Source organism: Loxodonta africana, chromosome 12 (genome assembly GCF_030014295.1).
Source record: "Loxodonta africana isolate mLoxAfr1 chromosome 12, mLoxAfr1.hap2, whole genome shotgun sequence".
Taxonomy (NCBI): Eukaryota; Metazoa; Chordata; class Mammalia; order Proboscidea; family Elephantidae; genus Loxodonta; species Loxodonta africana.
The window spans coordinates 12,990,278-12,999,223 of record NC_087353.1 but is presented as its reverse complement, the minus strand read 5'-3'; the positions used below and the strand labels follow the sequence as shown (position 1 = coordinate 12,999,223).

Below are 8,946 nucleotides of genomic sequence, written 5' to 3'. Positions count from 1 at the left end.
GTAACTGAGAAAAAACCTATTTAAATGCAAATTAGAAGAAATTTTAACATAATTTGTAAGTGTTATCTCTTAGAGGGAAGCTACACGCAAACACACACATGCATGATGTTGGTCTTGACCTTGAGTTTGCCAACCATTCATCAGCTAGACTTTAAGAAAAATGACAAGTTGGCTATATGCTCTTGATCTATTGGGCTATGCCCAGTTATGAGCTCTGACATTTGAGAGCGCTTAGCTCCCACTCTATTTAGAGAAGGAGGGATTTATCATCATAAGTACTTTTACAGTTACATTTTCATTATTCACAGGAAACAAAAAGAAAATTTTAAGTGAGCAATAAATGAAAGCATCATAAAAAAAATGAAAATACATGAGGCTTAAAGAAGAAGCCTTGTTCAATAAAGTCTTCATTCTAGACTTGAGATCTGAGAGAATCAAGTTATTCCCTAAACTAAAGTCCTCTCTTGTTAACCATCTGCTCCTCTGAGTCACCGCACAGGTGGTTAAAATCATTGTTTAAAATAAAATACACAGAGACATTAAGGCAAATATTTTACACATATTTTTAAAATGTTAAATCCAGTTCAAAGTCCCACCATATGACAGAAATCATTCTTCCTAGATAGCACATGATAAAGATAAATAAGAAGAGATACAAGCATCTTAAGATCAGAAATCCTGTCTTATGCTTCTTCCTTTTCTTTGGACATAGAGCCCTTCCAATCCATAATATTTGCCGAGTAATACTGTGCTTATAATGAACCCGAACTTTTGAGGAGATATGAATTATCTGTTAAAAGTGGTTTCATCATATTGTTTGAAATAGGTAACAAGATTTATAGAATGGCAACTTTTAAAAGAAGCAGAGAACGTCATCTATTATAAAATGTCAAATAACATAATGCAGAGTAATTAAAGGTGAGAAAATGTTAACCAAACATCCATAAGAAAGGTGGAGATAAGCAGAAGCCCATTTAAAAAGCATGACTAGCATCGGGACTCTTTCTTGTCTTTTTCAGAGAGTGTGTAATTCCAGTATTATTATAATGTTATATCTATAGGATTAAAAATAAACCAAACCAAACCCACTGCCATCCAGTTGATTCTGACTCATAATGACCCTACACGGCTTCCAAGGCTGTAAATCTCTGCAGAAGCAGGCTGCCTCATCTTTTTCCTGAGGAGCTGCTGGTGGATTAAGAAATACATGCTATTTGTTCACAATTTATAATAGAAAATATGTAGTGCTGTGTTAATTCATATTATTGAAATGATATGTAGACATATCATATGTTTTCAAATGAGGTCATTTATCCTCATAAAAATCCTGGGCAGTAAATGTTATAATCTTCACACAAAAGGAAAAATTGAGGGCCAAAATGTTGAGTGAATATTTCCATGTTTCAAACTCAGAGCTTCTGCTTCTAAGTCAGTGCTGTTTCCACCTACAACACGATCCCCAGCTATGACTTTTTTAAATATGTATATTATCTTGTTAGATATTGTGTATTTACACTCGGCTTCTATCTCCCCTTCCCTCATAGCATAAGGGCTGGAAGTCCTAAAGCTACATTTCCCAGACTCCCTCAGTTGAAGTTTGGATACAGTTTAGTTTCTGCCAATGAGATGAATTCAGACAAGATGTAGAAAACGGAAGGGAGGCAGAGAACATTGTTTCCTGCAGCGGCAGTAACTGAGTGATGAATTTTGGCAGCGTCGGAGCTCCATGTTTTGCTCTGAGTCATCCATCAGCTTCCACTGTGGTGGCAGGTGGTGGGAGTGATGGTGGCAGGGACGGCAGCAGTTTCCTAATTGTGGACACCTGTGTGCAAAGTTAACCTGGAAAACCTATTTATCATGCAAATCTGAGTTCATTAAACTTTAAAGAATCTCAGTAATGTCTCAAAAGGGGAAAATTAGGTAAAATGGCTTGTGGCTTGGAGAGCCGGATTAGACCGAGGGTACTTAGAAGGTAGAATTTAGTAGTCTGGCCGTATATTACAATTTGTACTCTGGTCATGACTTGGTCGGAGATTGTGGGAATAGTCAATGATATTTGAAACACATGAATCCATGCAGGATGACTGTTAAATCAGTTTGTTATCTGATCTTGGAAAAGGTAGGTCTGAAGAAGCTGATGTTAAAACAATTGGAACTCAGAGAGTTTGTCTTGCGGGTCATGGTTTTGTACAGTTTATCTATTTTGAAAGTTATAGTTCACTTTACCAGTTGTTATTTCTGTTCTATTTTCCGTGACCTTGGGATTGCAGCTTTGGCAAGTTTGATCTTGAAGCAAAAAGTTTAGTAGTAACTCCCTGACTTGCTCTCCTCTCAGCCTTCCAAAAATTTTGCAAGCATCTGGCTATCTAAATGGAAGTGGTTTCTATTTGCAGCAGGAAATTCTTCTCTCTCTCTCTCTTTTTTTAGTAAAGTATTCCAATTTAGATAAAGTGGCTTTAATTATTGAACATCTCTCAGATATTAAGACAACATGTCTCTGCCACCAGGTGGCACCCTCTCTAATGTAAACCCAAATACTCTAGGAAAATAACCATCCCTCACAGAACTGATTCTTAATTGTTCATCAGAACCACCCAAGGAGCTTTTTAAAAATAAAGATGCCTGAACTCTATCCACCAATACTTTGATTCAATAGTTTTTGGGCAGAAGTACAAATCTTTTTTTTTTTTTTTTTTGTAATGTAATGTAAGCCAATTTTCCTTCTTAAGAGGCTCAAGAACCCAGGACACATGAGCAGGAGGCAGGAGAGGTGGGTAGATAAAGGGCCCGTGAATAGTGACACCCACCCCCACGGCCACCTCGGGCCTGTATGTAGAACACTGTCAGACAGGTTTCAACACACAAGCAGGCCATCAGAGGTTTCTGCTCAGGAAAACGGGCTTACTGGAATTGTGGTGGAGGTTGGGGAGCCTAGTACACCACAGTCATGTCTATTATGCCCTATAATGGAGGGACCATCATGGTCATGAAGGGGAAGAACTTTGTGGCCATCATGGCCAACAGGTGCTTAGGGATTCAGGCCGAGATGGTGACCACAGACTTCCAGAAGATCTTTGCCATGGGAGACCGTCTGTACATTGGCCTGCTGGGGCTCACAACTGGTATCCAGACCATTGCCCAGTGCCTCAAGTTCTGGCTGAATCTGTACGAGCTGAAGAAGCAAGCCTTACACTCTCATAAGCATGGTGGGCAATCTCTCGTATGAGAAACACTTTGGCCCCTACTGCACTGAGCCCGTCATTGCTGGGTTGAACCTGAAGATCTTTAAGGCCTTCATTTGCTCTCTGGACCTCATCGCCTGCCCCATGCTGACTGACTGGTTAGTTGCACCTGCGCTGAACAAATGTACGGGATGTGGGAGTCCCTCTGGCAGCCCAACATGGATCCAGGACACTTATTTGAAACTGTCTCCCAAGCCATGCTAAACGCCATGGATCGGGATGCAGCATCCAGGATGGAAGTCATTGTCCACATCACTGAGAAAGACAAAATCACCACCAGGACACTGAAGGCCCAAATGGACTAAACTTCTCTTCCTCCTGCACCCTTATGTCCACTTTTTTTTTAATAATAAAATAATTTTCTTTCCCAAAAAAAGGGAGGGGCTTAGAGAAAAGCCCTCAAGATACTAGCATCTTGGGATCCCCTAGCAGAATTTCAAGCTTCTTGCCTTATTGCACTAAATGGTCAACAACCCCTATCTATGCACATGGAGAGTCCAATAAGCTTTTGAAATATTATTATCTAATCTAAACCAGGGTTGCAAATTTATAGCCACCTGGCAAATATTTTTGTAAATAAAATTTGATTGGAGCATACCCACGGCCATTTGTTTATGTGTAGTTTACAGCCGATTGTTTGCCACAATAGTAGAGTTGAGTAGTTATGACAGTGAAGGTATGGCCACAAAGACTAAACTATTTACTATCTGACCTTTTACAGAAAATTTTTGCCAAGTTCTGGCTTAAACTATGAACGAACAACATGATCTTAAAATATATAATGAAAACCAATTAGAGAGAAATAGTGAATTAGATAATATTTGAATTAGAGGAAAACAAAACTAACTTTGATCAAAGCTGATATTATATACCTCAGAGACTCAAGAAAATAGCAACTCTACAATTAAAAAAAAAAAGTATCGAGTATCTGTTAAAAAGAAACAATATGAGAACAAGAAAAAAGCTCTTGAAAATTTAAAATGTGACTGCCATAAAATAATCAGTAAAAGAATCAAAAGATGAAGTCAAGGTAATATCTCAAAAAAGCAGATTAAAAAGACAAAGAGGCAGAAAACACAGGATCAATCTCGGCAAGCCGCCAAAGAGAGTGTTCAAAGAAAAAGGTATGGAGGAGATTAGCTATGAAAATGTCATAGAACTGAAGGGTATAAGTCACCCATCTAGAAGACTCATCATATGCCAAACACCATAGGAAGACAAAAACACAACAGCAAAATATATTTATTTAAAAACTTGGGAGATCAAAGTTAAAAAAAAAATTTTTTTTAAGCTTCCAAAGAGAAAAACAAAATTGAATAAGAAAGTACAGGAATCAAAATAGCATTAGACACACCAACAGTAACGATAAAAACAATACAGAAAACTCGAAATTCTAAGTAAATGTCATCTTTTTCCTAGAATTCTATACCCAGTCAAAGTATCATTCAAGAGTGATGGCAGAAAAAGACATCATCGGATACATAAGGACTCAGAAATTCCCGTTCATGTTTCTGAGGAGAGACAGGCAGATGGACTACAGGAACGCAAAGGAGTAAGCAAAAGGAGAACAATGGCCACAAGGTGTGTGATTGTGACCAGAAGTCTACGAAGACAACTATGCTGCAAACCTAGGTTGTCATCTGCCCAGACTGGAGAAGGAAAGGACGACGCTGAGAGGTAAAATATCCCAGTGACATAATGCGGTTTTTAAAAAATGCTCTGTGGCTAGTAAAGGAGCAAAAAAAATGTGAAATTCCAAAAACTCAAAATACTGTGTAGAAAAGGAAATGCAATTTTAGTACAAATTCAATTTTGCAGTGAGTAATATTTGTATCATCATCGCAAGTAAGCCTTGATTTAGGCAAAATAGCATTATTTGAGAAGATAAAGGATAGAAGTGAAGGCCCACTCCCTGCCTTTAAGCCAGCTCTGACTCACGGCAACTTCATAGGGTTTCCAAGGCTGCCACATCTTTCTCCTGTGCAGGGGCTGGTGGGTTTGAGCCGCCGACCTTTCCGTTAGCAGTCGAACACTATAACTACTGAGGCACTAGAGTTCCTAAAAGTAAAGGTAGAGAGAGCTAAAATGTCTTCTATTGTAGCAGGAAATCAATTTTGTCTAAGCTTAAATGAACAAATCTGTCTTGGAAGAAGAACAGCCAGAAGGCTCCTTAGAATTGAGAATGGAGACACTTCGTCTCACATGCTTTGGACATGTTATCAGGAGGGATCAGTCCCTGGAGAATGACATCATGCTTAGTAAAGCAGAGGGCCAGCAAAAAAGAGGAAGACCCTCAACGGTATGGACTGACACAGTGGCAGCAACAATGGGCTCAAGCATAACAACGATGGTGAGGATGGCGCAGGACCGGGCAGTGTTTCGTTCTGTTGTACTAGGGTTGCTATGAGCCAGAATCAACTGGATGGCACCTCCACCTAAGGAAAACAACAGCAATGTCTAAACTTGATTCAGCAAGAAATACGAATTAAAGCTTATTACATAGAAATAAGAAATCAACAAACAAAAGAAATAAGAGGGAAAAGTGATTACCTCTGGGAGGGTGGTCTAAGGGGTGAGGAGAGTTGGGAAAAGGAAAATAAATTTTTGTCCTTTTTTTAAAACATAAATCATTTGTAACTATTTGCTTTTTAAAGTTTTAAGTTTTTTTTTAAGTTTTTCATAAATGAATACCAATCTAGGAAATAATTACTTAAATGCTTCCCAGATGATTGTGCTGCATGGTCAGGTTTAGGGCATCCGCTAACTGATTCAGTGTCGCATGATGGTGACAGGTATGACAGGACTGCTTCATGCAGCCACCATAGCTTTAGTCTGATTTATAGTCTACCTAATGCTAATGTTTAATTACACTTACTTGACTCTGATTTCCTCTTAAAAAAAAAAAAAAGTAAAGTGATTAAGTGATACATTAAATACAAGAGGTTAACTCAAATTAGAATAGAGATAAGAAAAACAAAATTGAGTTTTGGAGTTGTTTTTGTTTTTCTTTCAGAATAAGAATAAGAGCAAAAATATGACTAGTAACAAAGCACACAGAAAAGCTTTTATATTCTTGCTAAGGTTGGGAAGAAAAACGCTTCTCATAATTGTAGGAGACACAGTTATACAGTTGACATTGTTAGTGGGATAAAAACAAACCAGTACTCAGGAGACATACCACTATTCAGAAAAGGCATTTCTAGGGAAGTAAAAGGACACCCCATTTATAAGGAATGGACGAGCTCTGGAATTATTGATCACTGTTCAGGGAGGCTACCACATGAGTCCATAAGGACTAAAGATGTATGGAACCAAGCTGAGATTGCAATGGCTATAAAAAGAAACCGATTCCCATCTGGGGAGACCATGGTAATTCAATAAGCATGTGTCCAGAGTCACAGAATTCCAGAATTGGGTGTGACCTTAAGGGTCATTTAGTCCATTCTGCCACGTGCTTTGACAAATTGGCCACCGACATAATAGTCCTACTTGAAACCCTATGCAGCTTCCCTCCCCTAAATGACTGGTAAATGAGCAACAGTTTTTCTACCTTCTTGAACCTAACTCTGTACCCTTTCCCCATAAGTATCAATCTTGAATTCCATTTTGGTTTCATCTTGAACTTCTTGAACAGTGGTATGAGGAGCTATCAGTTATTTGATAAAAACCCGTTGCTGTCGAGTCGATTCCGACTCATAGTGACCCTATAGGACAGAGTAGAACTGCCCCATAGAGTTTACAAGCAGCGCCACATGGATTTGAAATGCCGACCTTTTGGATAGCAGCTGTATTTTAAAAACTAAAACCAAGCCTGTTGCCGTCAAGTCAATCCCAACTCATAGCAACCCTATAGGACTGAGTAGAGCTGCCCCATAGGGTTTCGTAGGAGTGGCTGGTGGATTCGAACTGTGGACTTTGTCCTTAGCAGCTGAGCTTTTAACCACTGTGCCCCCAGGGCTCCTACATTTTAAAGGGACTCAAAAAAACTAAAAATTCTTTTTTTTTTTTTTAACTGAGATTGTGCTATGATAGTGGACTATCAGGTGGCAAGCAAAGTGTTCTCATTCATGATCAACTGAATCCTGCTAACTTACACAATTACCTCCAATGCAGGAGGAGTGTACCGTCCCATTGGTCATAAAATAATGTAAGAAATGAAACTAGGTGCTATGAGACTCAGTCCAAACCAGGGCAGACCTGCCTTCCCCTTGCTCCATATAGTTGTTCCAAGGCCAAGCTATTGATGTGAGAGGAGCCTTAGTCCATAACATGTAATGGACCCTTAGCCCAGGTCCATTCTCTGGTCTTCAGTTTCTCATCTGCCCCAGTCCTCAGGGTGCATGGCTTCTTGATAGCCAAGATGATAATTCTGCCAAGTTCCAAGGTCCTTGTGTGTTCTCTACACTCTACACTGTCAGAATGCTTGGACGACACACTCCCGTGGAACTGTTCGCCATCCCATCCCAAACTCTGTTCCCTCTTGCAGTACTGACCCTCGGTACTTATTGCCTTTTCACTCATGCCACATAGATGGTGTCCCACCTCGACTCTTTTCGATAGGCTCAAACTGTCCACTCATGGTATAACATCGCTCATTCTCTGCAGTTCTTTAAAACCCTTTCCAACATGTCTTCCTTCACCTAGCCTTCCCTAGACTCCACTGCATATGAGTTAATATGCTCACTTCTTGATACCCATCTCAGACCCCCTTTGCTGAACAAATGCCTTGAACAAGTTTTTCTGGCATCACCTTCTTGTTCTCTTTTAGGACGTGACTTTGGTATTCGTTCTCCAGTCTCACAAAATATACCTGCTGATACCTGCTTTTGACCATAGCCAAAATTCCAACCAGGTGGATCAGTCTTCCTCCAGGCCTTCCACCAGGGAAGGGTTTTTCCGGCAGTCTCCTATCCAGCGCTAATAAAAACTGAAACCTGTTGCCCTCAAGCCTTTTCCAACTCATGGAGACCCTATAGGACAGAGAAGAACCACCACATTGGGTTTCCAAGGAGCAGCTGGGTATTCGAACTGCCAACCTTACCAACCCTAATAAGAGGCAGCAAATAGGGAACACTACATGTACAATAATACCACGACTCTCTAAAAATATTCCATTTGTCCTGTGGTTAACAGGTTTACAAATTACTTTTACAGGCAGTCTTGGTGGGTAGTGGATTTTATTTGATTCTAGGAGATATGCTTTAAAGGAATTAGATTCTTCTTTGCAAAATAAAGCAACTAAAGGTAAAAATAATCACTGCTTTATCTAAGGCTACGCAGATACAGAAGCGTGGTGCACAACAGGAGTTTGCCTCTTTTGACCAGTGTTTGCCGTTACCCTGCCTATCCTTTAATTTACTTGGGAACTTGGTTCATTCCTAATTCCCAAGATGTAGGAAACACAAAGAAAACAGGGTGAGAACTAGATAAAATGATACCAGGAAAGAATCAGGAATCAGACAACAGAATATTCAACCAGACCACATACCTGATGAAGGGCAGGCATACTGCTTCCTTTAGAAGGAGAACTGTTTTTACCAAGATGGTGTGGAAATGTATTTTCAGAGTAAGGAAATGCAGACTTCTATTTATGAGCAAATTAATATACAGCTCTATGGGTTGCAAAGTGTCATTGATCACAAAGGTAACGCCAATATCAAAACTGTACAGAACATGATTAACTTTCAGGATGCAAAAGACATTT

The 8,946-nt window shown here is 39.6% G+C and overlaps 1 pseudogene; it reads left to right on the top strand.

The window, feature by feature from the left end:
• Positions 1–2,738: 2,738 nt before the first annotated feature.
• On the top strand, positions 2,739–3,578 carry LOC100661263 (proteasome subunit beta type-3-like; annotated as a pseudogene).
• Positions 3,579–8,946: the final 5,368 nt, after the last annotated feature.